The following is a 19,927-nucleotide window of genomic DNA, read 5'->3' on the forward strand; positions in this document are numbered from 1 at the left end:
CAGCTAATTACTGACAGCCCTTTTGTCCAGTGTTTTACATGGACTGATAGAGAATATGATATGTGTCAACAGTCAATCGCGAAATTCTAGACAATGGTATAATAGACAAGAAATGGAGACATCAGATCTTACAATGATTAAATCAGTAAAATATAGCTATGAATCCTGTGTAACAGGAATAGAGTAAAAATAATAAAAAATGTCAAGGCTTTAAATCCAAATGAGGAAAGACTACCTAGTAAATAGTGAAAGGAAAAAGCTGGAAGTACAGGGACTGGAAGAAAAGTATAAAAACTAAGAACAAACTCCCTCACTTCACCAGAAACCCACAAACATTTCTGTTCAAAAACAGAAGTGATCAGATTCTTACTGCTCTGAAAGATTGTATCATCCTTCATTTCCTAACACCATGTTGAAATAATGGTTCAATGCTTATTTGAGGAAAGTAATGTCACTTTTTGAATTGCTAGACCTAATTTCAAAGTGCACAAGTTCCCTTATATAGATACTATGCTCATGCCAATCTGATTCAGCTCTGTTTGGCTGTGAAGCTCAAAATGGTGTCATTCCATGAAACCAAAGTTTCCTTCTTTATCCCCCAGGAAGAAAGCTTTGCTAAGAGTGAGAAGTGCAAGAAAAAAAAAAAAAAATTCAAAGGAGGTCAAAACTGAACCTATATTTAGTCTTAACGCTTCCCTGGAACTTACAGTATTGTAAAATCTGAAAACATTTATTGTTACAAATGCCCAAGTGGATCAAATTGGAAACAATCACTGGGTATCCAACTCCAAGTAAGTACAGATTGACTGCCAAATCTAATGACCTTACACCAACTTGCAGCTAAGATCATAAAGTTTTATTTTACCCTGTATTTTGGCCACAAACAGTCTTCATTAGCAAAGGCATGGAAATAAAAATGTGGCTGTAAAACCTTGGAATGAAACATGAAATTTAAGTCTAAAAACAAAGATAAATGTAGTAAATGCTGCTGTAAATGCTGCCAATTTTCCTGATTACCTAATCCTGTGTAGTATATTATTAATTAATAGCCAAACAATTAGAGATGAGAGCTGTGGGAGAAGAAAAGCACAGAGTTAGCAGAGATATATAAATCTCCTGTCGCATATCAGGCAGAAAAGGGGTAAATATGTGCAGCTGCATGTACTTCAAAGGCGTGTCAGCTGCATGCTTATTCAGGCAACAAGAGGCCCACAAAGCAGAGTTTCCATAGCTTTACAGAGACACAATCCAGCTCAACCATCTTGCAGTTACTGATTCTTGGTCCCAGTCAGAGCAGTTACTGATGGAGCTAACCTGTGCCTGGCTCTGGGTGTAATATGCGCATGAGTGTTCCCTTGCGTTTTCTCTCCCATCTCTGAGGAAAGAGTGGGTAGGTCTGTGCCTTCGCGTGTGTTTTATACCTGCATAGAAGCACTTTCCTTTTTGAAATTCCACTTGTTATTGAACCAATTAGACCAGTGCCCTGCAGTCTTGTTATCTCATCCTTAACCACAGTGCTACAAATAAAAGCGTAAGACGAAGCCTGAGCTCCTTGTTCCCTTATCGCAGGACCAGTGAGTAGGATTCAGCTCACCTACCTTTAGATATCAGCAGTTCAGATATGTACCTCTGGACCAGTCACCCATCTCCCTTTGTAGCCAACAGAGATAAGTGGCCACCACTGGCTGTCGAAGCTATTTTGAATGCTATCTTTGGGATGAGGTGAACGGCTCTATAGAAATGCCTATTTTTTCCTTTGCTTGTCCCCCAAACCCTCTATTCTTTCAAAAGCCCCCACAAACAGAACAAGGAACAAAACACAAGAAAGGAATATTATGAATAAACTTTTATGTGAAATTGTACTTCAGTGTTACCCAACTTTAATAATGCAATATACAGCAATGTGAGAGCCTGAAACAAATTGATGAAAACCTTTTGTGCATTATGTAAGGACCATTACATCATTTTTAAAAGAAGTAAAGTATTTCCAAGTCAAATATTTTAAAACTTCTCATTTTAAGAAAGCTTTTTGCTAGCAAAAAATTAAAAATATTCCTATTCTCATAAGGGCTCTTCTTAATGCAATTTCAGCATGTTACATTTCAAAAAAGCAAAAGGTGGGGAAAAACCCATTCCAACAGTTGTGTCAATTATTTCCTTGGGAAAGGTTTGGAAAGAAAAACAAAAAAGGTTGTAATCTTTCAATGACTTTTGCTTATGCCATTTTGAGGAACCAATTCCTACCTAAATACTGAACCTAGGTAAACTCATTCATAGACATGATCATCCTTGTTCTCTTTATCGGTGTACACTCTAGACCTTCTCTGCCTTTTCTGAATTAAGTGATCAGAACAGGATGCTATTATCAAGATGTGGAAATATAATTATTTTAGACTATAGTTTTTTTCTACTTCAGTCTCAGATAATTTTTTAATAATTTTTTTCCATGCACTGCATTTTTAACTTCTACTGAGGTAAAAACAGATATCTGCAGAAATAATGTCAAGATCTCTCTTCAAACCAGCTAGTAATAGCTTGTCTAGAACATGACATAGCATGAGTAATATTAGGATTGTACAGTTAGGTGATAATTACTATCTGCAAGACTTAACCATTTTAACTAGTTTATTTTTAACCAACTCCATCCTTTTTTTAGCTCTCCTTGAAAAGACATGTTACTGTAGTAGGCTTTTGGGGGATTTTTTTGGTTGCAAAGACACTAAATAAAAGTTCTAATAAATATACTAATTATTATGACAGCAAACCAGTCAAGCTCAGATCTGAATCATCTTGTGCTAGTGCTCATCTCTCTGTATTTATTATAAAGGTAGTTTAGGAAAGCTAATATTCTGATGAAGGAATGTCAGATAAGAGGTTACAGTTAGAGTGAATGGGTTCAAGACATTATTTCTCTTCCGCATTAGAGAGAAAAAGACACCAGCAAAAAGAGACCATCATTTTACAAATCTAGCAACCAAACCTGAGCATCAACCAGCAAATAAATCCCTGCATTCGTCATCAGTACTTTATTCTAAACCTGTTTAAAAATCAGTCTGATGATCTTTAGAAATAGTCTTTTCATAAAGAATAGTTGTGATGAATGTTTTGAACTGACAAAAAAAATCAAAAGTTGCAGACCTTTTTTCTAGATTTTGTGATTTGAATTATCTGCCATTCTTAAAGGAAGCACAAGAATATCAGCATACAATTAATAAAAGTTAAGGAGGGAAAAGAAAATTCAAACTTGCTAATTTATTTTTTTCTTTTTGGAGACTGATTTTTTTCCTATCCCCTTTTTTCCTTTGTTCAGTTGTCAAACCTACAAAACAGTGAATGCATATCTATACTTTTTTCTCTGAAAATGTGAAGAATTTTCTAAACATAATACCTTAAGAAATAAACTTTTTTGCACATTTTGTCAAAACACAATGAAAGAAACAGAGAAGGTGGGGATTTTTTTTACTATTTTCTGTGATTTTTAATTTCTTTTTTGAATTATTGCACTAGAAGAGAAATAGGAAGGTAGGGAGATAGGAAGGTACATAGGTGTGCAGGCAGTCAAGAAGGAATGTAGGAAAGCAGAAAGCCATCAAAAAAGGAAAAGGTTTTATGTTTTAACTTAAGGAATTTTGAAATGTCAATATTTCAGTCTTTTTATAGAAGATAAAGCATCTTTCTAACCATCTCAATTGCATACACCTATACAGACTATTCTTATTGGTTTCTCTGAGGGCAAACATCTGGCCTAAATTTAATTCTTTCTCACTTACTATAGAAGCTTCTGTACATACATAAATGTGTGTGTATATGTATGCATGTAAAACTAACTGTAGAGCACTAGTGGATTTACAGTACTTTTATAATTAAATCCATGCTTCTGCATGCTAAGAAATCACCCTATTAAATCTTGCCATACAAGCAGTAGGTGGGCTTAGAGTTTATATTTTCTTCCTTATTTAAAATGTATATATTAATGTTTGAAAATTCCCATTTGGTGTATGTAGTGCATTGAGACCAAAGCCAGGAGCATAAAACCACTGCCAACAAAAACTGAATATGTAAAACAGGTTCAGTTAATTCTACATCAAAGTTTTCTATTACTTCGTAAAAGAAATCTACAACAATAGCAGGAAATTGTAACAAATATGTAATGGGGGATGGGGATAGCTTGTAAACCTAATCTCATTCCTGTTTAAATTAATATATATTGCAATAGTCCATGGGCACTTGCGTACGATTACAGTCATATGTTTCAGAACAGAGCAGTCTTACTCCCAAAAACAGAAGAAAGGGAAAGCAGTCAGGGCCACCCGTGGGGGAGCAAGAGGGGCAGCTTGCCTCAGCTGCCTCCTCGGGTAGAAGAAGGAGGGGTGACTGTGTGGCATGGGGATTTCCCAGATGACAGCAGCTTTTGCCATATATAGGCTAAATCCAATGATTCCCAAAAGCATTAGATTTATTGTGAAAATGTATTAAGTCTGAGGCTGTTTGGAAAATCTTGGCTGTCCCGTGACTGAGATTCATGGTGCAAATGGTCATATCCGAGACTTCCAGGCATATATCGATCCTTGATGAAAAGTCCTACAATACCATTCCCATTCATGACCCACATGTAAATACTTGTGCAGTAGTGCCAGGACCTTTCATTAATAAAAAGTACGTTACACACCCGGAAACCTTGGGCAAACCAAGCAGTTTTTCAAACACCACCCACACATGAATTGTAAGCTGTACAAAAAAAGTGACACAAAATGTGCTCAAACAGGAATACAGTAGAGCTAAGGGAGCATTTGATGCTTATGGTCAGCAGAGAGGAAGATGTAGAAACTAAACTTTGTGGAAACATTTACCTGCCCCTGGTTCAGATTGGTGCTGGGTGATACTGCCTGAATCTTTCATGATGTTACTGCCAAAGAAGCTATCACTACACCTCATGGTACAAACATTTCTATTAAACCTTTTGGATGAGGGATTTGGGGTGAAAAGAACCCTTGAAATGCACTCCTCTCTTCCATTTCCACTTCTGGGATGAGAACTTCATGTTGACACTCCCTCTCTCTCAACTTGCAGACTTACAGGTACACTAAAAATCTAAATACTGCCAAGGACCATTCCCAGGCACTGGCACGTAATCATCTATACCGTTAAATTGTGACATGTCCTTGGCATGTTTCAGGAACTTGCCAACTAGTATTCTCCCAAACAATGTCCAAACACGGTTCAGAAGTTAGCATGATCCAAGGATCATTCCCAGTAGGGAATGAGCACATGAGCACCACTGGCTCATGTTCAATCTTCTGTCCACCAGGACCCTCAGGTCCTTTTCTGCAAAGCTGCTTTCTATCCAATTGACCTCCAGCCTGCACTGTTGCATGGGCTTAACTCATTGCAGATGCAGGATTTTTCATTTGCCTTTTTCGAACTTCATAAGGGTCTAGTCAGAACATTCTCCAACCTGATGTCCTTCTGTCTAGCATCTCTGCCCATGAGTGTATCCGTTGCTCCTCCTAATTTGTTATAGACTGCAAATTACCTGAAGGTGTACTCCAATCCAGTGTTTAGCTCAACAATGAAGGCATTAAACATTTCTATGCCCAATATTTATCCCTGAAGGACACCACTAGTAACCACCACCAGCTGGATTTTGTTCTGCTGATCACAACCCCTTGAGCATGGTGGTTCAACCAATCTTTAACCTACACAACCATCCATATTTCACCAATTTCATTATTGCAGTGCTCTGGAAGTCCATGTCAAAGCCCTTCCTGGATTCAAGATAAACGTCCATTTTTCTGTCCTTGTCCACCAAGCCAGTGATGTCAATCAGGGTGGTCAGGTATAATTTCACCCTTGATAAATTCACACTATTGCTCTTCTCTTAAGCTGTTGAAACCAAAATTGTCATCAGATAACATTGTCCTAGTTCTAGAGAGAGGAACAGAAGTGAAGAAGGAGAGTGGTACAGCCACAAAATGTTCAGACAGGAAAGAGAGGGGAGGACTGGGCCATGAAGAGTGCAGGTGTGTACATATGTGATATTAAGAGAAGTATGAGAGATCCAGCAACAAGTAGAATCATAGAATCTTGGATTTGTTTTGGTTGGAAAAGACCGTTAAGTTCATCAAGTCCAACTGTAAACCTAACACTAACAAGCCCTCCATTAAACTATAGCCCTGAGTGCCACATCTACAGGTCTGAAATACCTCCAGGGATGGTGACTCAATCACTTCTCTGGGCAGCCTATTCCAGTTCTTGATAACCCTCTGAGTGAAGAAATTTTTCCTAACATCCAATATAAACCTTCCCTGGCACAACTTGAGGCCATTTCCTCTCATCCTATCACTTGTTACTTGGGAGAAGAGACCAACACCCACCTCGCTACAACCTCCTTTCAGGTAGCCATAGAGAACAATAAAGTCTCCCCTGAGCCTCTTTTCCTGCACGCTAAACAACCCCGGTTCCCTCAGCTGCTTCTCATAAGACTTGTTCTCTAGACACAAGTAGATGCATTATCATTGGGTACATTGTAAAATTAGAACCATAGCACTACAGTGGTATGACTATATCATCCATCATTAGTTCAGAGACACAGAGCATCATGGTATATGACATTCATTGTAAACTGTGTAACTGAGCCAGCAATCCTGGTCACTGACTCAGACCCTAGTGATAATAGCTCCAGGTATTGCACAAGCAATCCTAAGAATACAAGAAATGCCAGTAACTAAATTTCACTGGCTTTTGATGGAGACAAGAGACTATGTGGGCATCATTTCATGAAGAATTAGGACATGAGAGTCCTTGAGGTGTGCAAGGAGAGAAAAGGAAAAGGGAACTATTGAGATAAGAAGTGCTTTATAATGGAATTTAAGTGTTACAGTAAATATGAAATTGTCACGCATACAAGAATGACTTGGAAGCACAAATCTGATATATGTGTGTTATTTGGGCACATAGGAGTTCAAGTTTTACTGCTTTGCACAGGGTGCATCAGTTAACAGGGTAGCCTAAGACTGTTATATCTGTGGGGCCAGGGAGATAAATTTCGTCTATTCTGAAGAAGTTCCTCTTTCCAAACAGGTGCCAAAGGGGAAAAAGTACAGGAAAAATTACAGGAAGAAGAGAAAATGTTTAAAGAATTCAGAAAACTAACATTCATTCTGCACCTTCATGAGTCAACTGAGAGAAGGAAAATAATCTAATAGCATACTAAAAAGGGGCTCATCTTTCCAAAAAGAAGCTGCTTTTTGTAACATGACCTTTGAGTGACCCGTAATATCCCAGTCTGTGGTCTCTATAATAAAATAAAAAGATAGGGAATTCTACATAAAGCTGTGACATATCCCTGCTGGCTCAGAGACGCTACATTGTGCTGATTATGTTGATGCTTCCTTCATATTGCTGTACTTGGCACAGGATCACAATGAGAGACTGAAGCACTATTTTTTGCTGGCATAGAGCCACAGCAATAGTAGGAATAGGACAGAGAAGTGCTCTGAGATATCGGAATACTTTTCAAAGAAGAAAAGAATAGAACAATACTTAAATGTTACAAATTTCCCACTTGGAGTCCAAGAGATTTAATCTCATTAAGACTGCAAGGTCACTAGGGCAAGTATTCTGCATTAAGCACCAGCATCACCAGCAAAATGAGCACATGATGGGTGACTGACTTCCCTCAGCACTATTAGAGCAGTATGTCCTAGCTCCTGCAAGCCTTTGCCTGTAGGGCAAAGGGATTTCGTCCCCCACCTGTGCATGCAGCACTGTATGTTTCAAGCACTGTCTGTGGCAAGCAAGGTTTCAGAGCACAGTTTTAAAACTCTGCTCCTTCTTGGACTGGGAGATGTGTTATTTTCTCATTTGGTTCATGCTGTGGTGCACCACTGGGACAGTAGAGGTGCTGTAGCTGACGGATCTGGAGTTAGATCCCCCTCATGAGAGGTTTTGCTTTATGGCAGTCTCAAGATAGTGAGGCCTAAGATGAGGTAGCTCAAAGCAAGCTTTTGCAGTCTCCAGAGGTTGAGAGCTGCTGTTCCACAGCTGGGATTTCGCACAAAATTGTTCCACTGGACTGAAACATGGTGTTTGTTTGTTTGGAATTTTTTTAAGAAGCAAAGGTAAACTTTTTCCAAAGGACAAGTGTATTCTTGTTACATAGGGAAAGGATTACAAAGGGAAAAGGATTACAAAGGGAAAAGGAAAAGATTATATATATTATGTATTTTTGTTGCATAGGGAAAGGGAAAGGTTTATATATTCAAGTTTCCTGTGACACACAGAGGATCACCAAGAGGTCCTTTGCAGTCTGTTGTCCTTATTCATTAACATCCACTTTTGTCTTACTTTTTCTGCAATGCAAAAATGATTTCCACCAATAAGTATAGTTATTTATATTATTATACCACCCACTAGATTCTCCTAGGTGTAGCCCAGTTAAAATTAGTTAAAAAGAGGTAAGCTTTTGCACTACAGCTTTTGTGAAACTTAAAGGGTGCCAGTACTGGATAGTATATACAGTACAACGAATCTGATGTATTGAATGAATGTTACTCAGTAACTTCTTCATTCAAAACACTTTTTTCACTTTTGTTAAAGCCAAGCTGAGCTCACAGGGACAGGACTGCCATGTTTGCCTAGGTCTGTACAGAGCATAGTGCAAACAGATCATGACCTATATCTATCATGTCTTTGAGGAGCAACGGTGTTATAAATAAACAGTAACAGGGAGAAAATAAAAGCAAGCATCTTCTCTCAATGTTAATAGTTACCACATACAAAAAGCTGCACAAAGGTGAATATCACTTAACCAGGTTATGTTTGTATGATAGTTTGAAGATTCACAGTTTTTAGAAAAGTTATGCCTGAACATGAGGAACAAATATCCGAACAGTATAAACATTGGGAAGGATTGCATTAAAAATAATTGGTGCCCTCAGTGATTCAGTTCCTATTCAGAAAAGGGTAAACTCACATCAAACTCACAGTGGGAATATTTAGGTTCCCACATCCCTATAGTTCTTGTATCTTTTCTTTGAAAGAAAATTTAGCCGCATTGTAGATCATGGATACTGTGACATGATAGTCCTATGTATCACATAGAATCAGCTCCCTTTTCAGAAGTAATATCGGTAGTAAATTTCCTTCTTTATATTTCTTTTATAGAAATATTATTTCCTTTGACAGATTATCTCTTTGAATTTGGAGGCAACAAGACAGTCTTAAAGGGGTCATTCGCTATTTCTGATTACATATCTGTCAAAGGTAGTAAGTGCTCAAAATCTGTTATTTTTCCCTCTTCAATATTTTTGGTGATTAAGTACCTCAATTATCAATAAATGGTAACATCTTACAAAGGTCTTGTTAATAAAAGATTTTCTTTTGTGTCTGCAGAACAAGGTTCTGTCTTTGGATACTGTTTTATAGTTTCTATTGACTTTGGTTAGAATTGTTCCAGAGTTGGAGAGGGTCTGAATTGGGCTGTAGCTTGCAACTTCCAATTTAGCAAAAAACCTTGTTTATAAATTTTGGCAAAAAGGGGAGAAACTACCAACTTGACAAAAAGCTTTGGGTAGAGAATGTTTGTAGCAAAATGAAAGCAAGACATCATCCAATCTCCCTGCATGGTCTGGCAGTTTATGAAACAACCAAAATGAAGCTGCGTGTGGCCTGAGCCAGGCCATGCTAAAGAAAGCTCTATAAGCAGGCACTTATGGTCGGTTTCAACACAAGGAATCAAATGGCTATTCCTAGGATTAGGCCTCCCATTCGTTTTTTAATAAACAAAAACCAAATGAAAATATCCCAGTTATTAACATTGGAAGAGTTGGCTACTGTGCATATACAGTATATTTCCATTACATTTTAAAATCAATTCATAAAGCTGCAGGCCAACATTCCATAGATGTACTGTTGGCCATGAATGACGTCCTTATTGTGAAATGGGATGGAAAATGCACTCCTAAATGCACAGTGGACGCATTTTGCTAAATGCTAACAACTGGGACATTTTCATTTGTTTTTGCTTATTACAAAAATAAACAAAGTAAACAAAAGGCATGAGTGCAAAGCAAGGGAGTTATTAAAAAGAGCCTTTCACTTAAGTCCTGGCTTAGCCATCTTCTGTACAATTTAATTTCTAGTGGGTATTCTCTCAGCTGGTTCTCTTTAGTTTTGACTACCAGATGTGAGCATGGGTCCATTCCTTGGCTTAAAGAGACAGCAATGTAGGCAATTAGAGCACTCTCAAATCTTTAAAGCATTGTTTTGCCATTGTAAGAAACCTCTTTTTTTTCTTTTTTTTTTTTTCTTTTTTTTTTTAATTAAGGCAGTTTTGGGAACATGCTGCCTAGTGAAGAGCAGGATTCGTGGCAGAAGTTGTTATCCCTTATAGGTGTGAGAAAGGCATTTCCCTTTATAAATACTCAGCTTGGGCTGCCAGTTTAAAGGCAGTAATCTGCAGGGTTTAGCTGTGCAAGAGCTGCTAGCTCTATGGAGACAGAATAGTCTAGAGGTTGGATGAGGAGGAAATTTGTAATGTATAGTCTGTCCTATAGGGAATACCAGAGGGAGGAGCAGCTTCCTCCCATCATTTATAATTACGCATGGCAGTCTGGCCATCAGATTGAACAAGGCCTTAACATTTCAGAGGTTTAAAGTACAAAGGTATTCATTTACAGGGAGATTCAGGTCTCTTGTGCAGCTGTATGGAAGATAGGAATTTAGAATCGCAAAGGATTTTCAGATTTCACAATTTGTCCTCATTCACATTTGGAAAGAAACCTAGTTATTTCAAAGGACTCCATGAAAGACAATGAGAATGGTTTGAGGTCAGTCAAAGCATTGTATTACAGTTTTGAGTTTCATATTATATAATATACTATATATTAAAAACAAATCAAGCAAAGAGTTAGTCTAAAATCAAAACAGCTTGTTCTGGAAACCTGGAGCAGGAGGCTTTGGCTGTGTCCACATGAGCAAGTCGTGCAGCCCAGGAGTGGGTCTGCAGTCAGAAGCTGTTGGTGTTGAGGACCTGACATCTGTACTATACACGTTTTCAGGGGCTTTGCTTCACACTAGCTTTATCCTGTTCCCATGGTTTAAACATTCGTAACTGTTTTGAGTGCATTAGCTGTTCTTCTGGAGCACATCTTCCAGTTGAATTTAATCTGAAAGGAATCCAGTTCTCTCGCTCAGAGACCACTCCGTGATGTGAACCGAAGTGTGGTAAGTGGGAACAAACGGTGGATTCGTTTCAAAAGTTCACTTGAGAGCCGAATGAACATGCTGAAGTAGACTCTCCCTTTTTCTACCTTTTTAAGGCCAGATTTCAGAGAGGAGGACATTTTTTCCTCCAGCTTTTCAACTCCAACAGAAATACACTTTCTGACAGAAAACTGTTGGGAGTTCTTTTTGCCAGCTTTATTTAATGTTTCTCCTTTCAGCGGGAAATCAAACAAGAAGCAGGCACCCATTTCAATACCCCACCCCAACCCTATCGAGTGCAGGAAGGCTTCTTCAGGCCTTGAATCGTTCTACAGAAATGTCACCAGATCCTGCTGTATCTGGCAAATGCCCAGGGGTAACATATGGGAAGCATGTGCTGTGACTTGGGGCGGGGGTTATTATTTTCTTAATCACTGCCACGACTGCGCTCTACGTTTTTTTTTCCTGAAATGCCACTGGATTCAATTTGAACGCAAGTGTTACTCCTCCTTGCCCCTCTGCTTCTCGCCTTGGAAACTCTTCCACACAAAGGCTCTGTCTCACTCAAGTGACATAAAAAGAAGATGAACTTGCTGAGAGATTGCACTGTGTAGGAAGCTAAACTGTTTTGCACTATCTGTTCCTCATTTGTCTTTTTCCTTAAAAAAAAAATAATAAAAATCCCTTTAGCCTCCCCAGCAATCTTTTAGAGCTTGTATATCAGCTAATTACAAACTCACTCTCATTGTTTTTCCTGATATTTTTCTTTTTCAGGTACAGCAAATGACCAAGCATACAGCCAATATCAAAGTGGCAGGAAGGGAATTTCCCAACATCAAGAAGTTTATTTAACTGGATTTTGGTTTCACATCCATTCCTTTACATTCCCAACTAAAATAATTGGTTTTGGTGCATTTGGCAGATGGTTTATGGCTAATTTTATATTACAGAAATAAAGAGTTTTCTGGAGTACTTTTGGGACCAAAACAGTGGAGCGTTCCTAATAGGAATTTTAGAAAACTCTTGCTTAGTTTTGTGCAGTTTAAATTGGAATTAGTGTTTAACTAATTAGCAGAATTTAGAAATCCCCACTAGAATTTTAGCTGGTTTTAAACCAATCTAAAAATTTTATCCCATATGTTCATTCAAGCAATAAGATACCATTGTATTCGAACACAGACAAGGAACTCTGATGCCAGCCCCATAGGATGATATTGATGGTGACAGGAGTAACTTGTTTATATGGAAACCTGCCTATATATATTTACAAAAGCCTTTTGTTTCCTGGTTTCCATTTCTGTCTGTCTTTCATAGTGAATTAAGTCCCCATTTTGCATTGTCTGTACAAGGTAGTTTCTGAGTGCTTAAACTGTTACCCCAAAGGCCTGCAAATATTCAAACCTGGAGAAAGGGCAGTGAGGTTCCAGGTCAAACCTGGGGCAAGTGTTCCTGAAAACCAGGACAACTAGAGTGTAAATTTCCACATTTCAAGAAGGAGTGATGGAGAACCTGAACACAAGGAGTGTACCTGGAATCGGCACACCTATCATTCTGGTAAGTCGGAGGAAAATAACACTGGGACCAGAAGCATGGTGTTCAGCTGCAAAACAATTCAGCCAAGAATACAGCAATTATTATTAAATATTGTTGTGTATTTTGGTCTTTATTTTTTTCCTAAATGACCTTACTGTTTAAATAAGTGCAGTCACTGGACTAAGGTCTTGACCTGAGATAATCCTTTTGGCTGTGGATATTGAGGTAGAAATAACCATAGCAACCATAGAGAATTTCATAAAACATTTGTTTGCTTCTGTTTAGCTAGCAAAGTCCAAATAAAAAATGTCATATATATCTGGTGTGTGTTATACATTGTGCCGTAAATGTCATTTGTTAGTTGTTACTCTTTTTGTGGTTTGGGAGGAAATTCCAAATGTAGCTGAGGGAATCTGGCTTTAAACATACAGAAAGCTCTCATTCACTATTGAAATGCATTCTGGGAGGACTGCAAGATGTTTTGGAAAAGCAAAATTTGCCTGCACATGATAAGACATATTTTAGGAAAACATAGTAGAATCAGGATAACTGAGAAAACATAGAGACTGTTTCTTAAAGGGGTGTGCTTATCACAATGCCATAAAAGATGTAGTTTCATTGATGTATTCACAATTGGAAAAATTCCTGGTATCTCAGAAAGACAGAGATCGCAAAATGTTTTCCTCTAGGATAAACTCTTTACAAGCTTTGTCCCCAGCAAGACTTTGTGTAAAGGGATATTCCCCAGAGGACTTCCCAAGAGACTTATTGATGGTATCATGTTCCAAACAGTATTTAAGGCTACATTTTATCCTGTTTGATTTGTGACATGAAACATCAAAAAAACCATATCAGCACAGAATAATGCTAGTTTGAGACTGTTTTAATTTACCTCATACCCAAAAAGAATATAACTATCCAAACTGGAATTATCTTCAAGAGTCACAAGACTGCGTGAATGACCACAGCTGATAAAAATCTGATTTTGTATCTCATCTGGAAAACAGCATTTACAGTAGCATACTGTGGCATTGTAATGCAATGCTGGGTCAGTGGAAAAAAAGAGATCCCCTTAGTGAGTAATCCTGATGTTTTGAAAAATCTTGTTTTTCTTACAATCTTTCCTCCAAGTTTGGGGGTTTGGTCAGTTGTATGGGACTGGTCCAGAAAGGAAGATATTAAAAGTTGCAGTGAACTACAGGCTTAATTAAGGCATTCTTCCCTCACCTCATCATGCATTATGTTCCAGTAAGAGTCCAGGGAGACACCAAATTCAGTTATTTTCAAAACAGAGCTTGTTAAGCGTAATAGAGCTCTATGACATGGTGGCTGATAGCCTGCTGATTCAGGAGGTCACTTTTGTGTTACATTCTGAAGTGAGAAGATGACGTACTTTTGTGACTGAAATAGGCTCAGGATGTAGCTTCACTCAGCTGATAAAGCTTCAGGAAGAAAAGAGGGAGAGAGGGTTCTCTGAAGCAGAGATCAGGGCTGTATGAGAAAATTGGGTAGGAGTTCACAGGGAAGATCTCTTGATGAGACAGGTCAAAAGGACATTTTTGGTTCATTTCATATGAGGAATTTTCTCCACACTGCAGGCATAATGTGAACTTTGATGAAGCTCAAAAACCTGAAATTCCTTTTTGGATTTGATCTCAGTACCTACAGAACCCAGTAAAATCCAGCTGTCCACAAAACTGAGACCCTGCTGCTTTTACTGCTTGCTATAGGTGCAAATTGCTGTGTAAAAATACAGAGTGGCCTAGGTACTGGTAACTCAGAGTGCAAAATACAGTCAAAAAAAGAAGCAGAAGTTAATCTAATTCTGGAGATACGCCAAGCACTGCTTAAATCAGGAGCTGAGTCAAAGGAACTGTGGACATTTTGACATCTTGATCCAAGTAGGAAGAAGTTTTCAAAGGCAGCTTGAGACAAAATTCACTGTCTGCACACACTGGAGTACTATCAAAGAAATCTTTGAGGTAACCCAGTCAGCATAGTGAGGAGAAAACCTCAAGCCTATCTGTACTTCAAGGCTCACTATAAGTCATGCTTGTTGTCAGGATGGCTGATTCCTCAAATTATGCATGGCCCAACCATTTGTGTTATATCTTCTATTATTTTGGAGTTGTATGGCAGCTCAGTGACCTTTATAAAAATTCAAATGTCGAGTATTGCATGCTGCAATTTTATGGGATGTGAGTCCAGGTTGACCACAGGAGCAGTGGAGACAAGTTGGAATGGGTCCTGAATGTGTTCTGGGCTTCACGTTTTGACAAAAACAACCCCTTTCTAATGATGACTGGATAATATGTGCTTACTAGGGAGAAGAATAGTCTTTTCTTGTTTCTTCCTTGGGGGTCATTGTCTGCACCACAGGTGTCAATAAACTGAGTCATTATAACTTGAGTCTCAGAAGTGAAAAAATAAAAGTCATATGATCAACAATTAATGAATTTGGGCCTTAATAAAATTAAAACAAAGCACTATGCTAAATGGGTGTTAAATAATATATGCCAATTCAGAAGGAATAAGACACTGATTGCAGTGTAATTGGACAAGAATGAAGTATTCACACACAGATTCCAGAATACTTTCTGAGAAGGATGAACACATAGTTCTGCAGATATTCACAGTATTTTATCTTCAACAGAAATGTTTACAGCATAAAGCACAAAAGCCACCCCTCAGCTTGTATTGCAAAGCCAAGTCCAAGCAATAAGTTTGTTCTTTAAGCTGGAAAGACAAGGTAAGAGAGCTCAACAACTGTTTGCCAATATGGTGGGGGTTTTTTAGTCAATGGTAATAAGATAATCAAACTTCTATAATCCTACCAAAGAAGCATGTATTGAGGACATTTGTTTTCAGTTACTTAAACGCGATCAATACAAGAATTTAGTGCTGTTAATTGCATTTGTTACATGCTGCTAATAGAAGCTGCAATAGCTTTCAAGTAAATATCATCTTAAAGAGTACATATTTTCTGCCACTTTACAAGTAAGGTCAGCAGAGCAATTAATAGCTATTACCTGTTAACTAATAGTTATTACCTGTTAACTGTACCTCTGAACTGACTCTTTTTGGATCCTAAGCCCACACAAGAATTTCAGTTGATTTTGTATGGTCATGAAAGATGCGGGAAATGCTCAATACCTCAAAGATGGGCAACATTGAGGTAAAATTTTACTTGGGTATAGCTGCTTCATATTATCCACAGATATCTGAAAAGATTCTAGTGGTTCAGTGCATTACAGAATAAAGACATTTGGTGCTGAATATTGCACTGACCCGTAGAACTGTATAATGGAAAATGACGTGATGTTTATCTCATACCACTGATTTTAAAGATATATCACTTGAAATTTGAATATTCCCTGCAAGTTTCTATGCTCAAGTGAACAGAAATAATAAATGATAACTTACAAATATCTTGGCATCATCTTGGCTATTGTAGTAGTTGGATCATGCAGGTTTTTTTCTTAGAAAAGAAAGACCTGTGATTTCTGCTATGCTGAAAGATAACCTGGCTCAAGTACGAAGTATCACAGGTTAAGAAATACTTGCACTTAAAAAATCCATTCTAAGACTCAAATAAACAAACAAATTCTTTAACAGCTCATATTTCTGTTTTACTATTCTTTAGAAAGGACTGAATATCTTAAATGCTCCATAAAGGACTGTGTTTTGCTTCAAGGAGTGACATTTACTCTACCTTAACTTCAACCATCTAAGTTATTACTGTGAATTCTCCTGAGGGATACCCCGCTTTCTCTTGTGGCCAGACACTGAATTTACACTCATAAATTTATGTTACTGAACTCAGGTTAGATTCCTAGTGTACCATAGTGCCTTTCTAAGCTGTTATTTTAATCTTTGAGTTAGTATCATCAGAAAAGTATTATTTCCATCATGACACTGCCCAGGTTGACCTCAGTATATCTGTTTATATATAAGATAAATATGAGCATCTCCAGTCTCATGAAATTGAGACTAGTCTCAACAGACAGCTGAAGGGGTTTCTCTGTGGAGAAAAGGGACTGCTTTTCTTATCCATTTTCCACAGCCTCATTGTAGACTTGAAAAGACAGACCAGCTGTCCCAGGACTGGATTCTCAGTTAATGTTAGTTTTAGTCTGCAGACTCTAACAGCTATGACAGGTCCCTTAAACTGAAGACATGTCCAGTGGTTCACCTGAGGAGGTTAGTTGAGGGTACTTAATGCCAATATTTAATGGGCAGAGGGGGTGTGGTGGTATAAGATTTTTTTTATAAAGGGAATGGTGTATCATTGTTATCTTTATGCATACATTTATCTTCTAGTTATATACACAAAGTATACACAAAGTATTTACTCAAGTCTGAAGTCTATACTTGTGACTACTGGGTAATGCATAAAGGCAGAGGTAGATTTCACTTGAGAAAGTTCTCTGCTCAGATGGAAAACAAGTGGTGGAAGAAGAAAAACATTCTATTCAATTTTTATACTGATGTAGTTGAATAAAGTTCAGCTTTAAGACATAACTTACTGAATATTATTCAGTATTTATTGCTTTGTGATCTTAGATTTCATATAATTACCACTTCTGTTTGAAATATTGGAAAGTATTTTCAAAGAAAACATAATTCTTCTATTCTTCTACTTGTCGTTGTTATTAAGATGAAAGAATCACATATGAACTGGGGGGAAAGAAATAATTCCAGCATGTGAGTGAGGTTTTCAGCTTGGTGAACAAGTTTTTTCCAAGTTCTTCCCTTGAGTGGGTATAATTTCATTTTCACTGATGGGAGAAAGGGACTTACTACCTATGCTGTTCTGAACTAGTAACTGTGATTATTAGTTGAAGATTCAAGATTTTCTGGTCCATCTACCTCAAAGTTAAATTGATCATCAAAACTGTGTCCAGAGGCACTCATTCAAGAAAGGGTCCCATCAGAAGAACGTCCTCTCCTGTGCAACAGAAGAAATGACATTGAAATATGGAGCTATTTCATGACAAGGAAAAGGAAATATTACTTAACATAGGAAGAGGGACTCAAAAGCAGGGCTGCAAAGAAGTAGGTTTGACAAGCTGCTTTGACTTGGCAGAGGGCTTGTGTATAATTCAATCTTTGCTCTTGAGAGCAACTTTATTCCCTTCTTTATGATTCTTCTTTAAACAGTTACACAGGTTTACTTCTGCATTCTTAATATGTCAAAAGTAAATTGCAAATCCTGAAACATGAAATACGAAACAGATTTTTTTCAAACTTAAGGCTTCAACTCTGTGAGAATCCGAGTATCCTTGACCCCATCCAGTCCCTTAAAGTTTCAAACCATGTAATATATATTATGTCATTCCTCCCACTGTGAAGTTTTGTGGCACACTGAGCTTACTTGAAGATGATTAAGATAATTAAAGTCAATTAAAGAAATGTGGCATAACAGGAAGATCCTGCACATACACACCTGGATTAGTTTTGCAAACATGTTATGTTTGCTAGGCATCAGTGACAGTGATAGACAGTGATAACACACAGACTTGAATGGGTTGGGACAAATTAATATTAATAAAATGCATGACTATATAAGCAAGGTAAGATTTATAGATGACCTTTCCTTAGACCAATTGATATAGCTGTAAAACCACACAAACTCTTTGTCACACTGGTCCTAGATTACGTCTAAGATATAAAAACTCAGTTTCAGGCATGCCTAAACATTTTCTTTCTTTTTCTTATTTGTTGTTCTAGTTGTTCCAGAGGTTCTAGTTAATTATTCTTTTGATTACATGAAAAGTATCAGACTTTCCTGAGACTCTTTTAGGTTAGCAGTTCTCAGCCCAGAGTATGTTGGTCTGTGGAATTAAAAAACCAAAGTTCTTGGATTGTAGTGCAAAAAGTCTTGGAAGAATTGGTTTAGGCCATCATGCCAAATAAAGGGTGGATAAAACTATACTGTGTTATAAAGCTAATGGATCCAACTGGCTATCCCTTCTATCAATATCAGATTTTTATTTGTCCAAACAAGGTCACGTAATTCCTATGCACCTCAGCTATCCTTCCTTCATCTACGTACAGTTCAGAGGAAAATGTCCCTCTCTTACCCCAAAATATTGGCAGGTGTATCAGGAATTAAAATTTCTATTAAAAATAGATTTATTTTGGACGTCATTTAGACTTTGAAAGACTTGGCATCTATGACACCTGATGTGGTTGCTCTCTATTCTGTTTGTGCTGTTTCCCCTTTATCACAAGCTTTTACAAGATAATATTGAGTCTTTTAAATTTAATTAGAACCTTATTTCATTCTCTTTCTGGTTCTGGCTCTGCTAATCATGGTCTGAATCTTTTTCAGTTCTCCATACCCAGTAAAAATATTATTAGATAGCTCTTTGTTGTGGTATTTCACAATCTAAAATGTATGCTTCTCATTTGAAAATATTATACACATCACTTCAGCACAGTATTTCAGAGAGAACTATAGCTGGGCTGAAGAAATTAATATTTCTTATGCTGAAGTGCATGTTTTAAGTATTAATTTTAATACTACATTTATGCAGAGTGAGTTCTATGGATTTCTACTCACTATTAGCAATATAGAGTTTTCCTCTCCAACAGCTCCACTGTCCTGGGACTACTTAGCCAAGATACTACTGATCATGAGTACATGGGAAAATGTTGTTCCTGTGAGTTACCTCTGTACGAGTAAACTAAGAAGGGACAGGATACTGGCTTGAGCATTGACATAATCTATATTGACAAATCCTTAGTATGCTCCTTGGCATGGTTTTGGTACGTGCCAACTAGTATTCTCCAGCACTACAGATCAGGGGACAACATGGATTAGAGGCTATATCCAGAAGATGGCATGGATGAGGCCACTGTGCTTGTGGGGTGGGGAAACAGAGTTTAGCTATGTAGACACAAGCAATGCAGGTCCAAACAGTAGGCCTGACCCATACTAGTAAGTCTAATAGTAATGTAGCTATGTTCTATCTTATCAAATATAGTAATAAGATTTGTTTTCACATTTTTATTTTATATTGCCACAGTCTATTTTCCTGAACATCAGCACATTAGCCTAAGAAAACTGCATTTACTTTGGGTTAGTTAGATTTCTTAGGTTGAACGTAGGAGATGCTGCTCCCTGATGCTTACCTAGAAACATTAATAATCAGATGAATCTCAGCAAAGACTTAGATATAGAGTC

This window comes from Strix aluco, chromosome 3 (genome assembly GCF_031877795.1).
Source record: "Strix aluco isolate bStrAlu1 chromosome 3, bStrAlu1.hap1, whole genome shotgun sequence".
NCBI classification, from domain to species: Eukaryota; Metazoa; Chordata; class Aves; order Strigiformes; family Strigidae; genus Strix; species Strix aluco.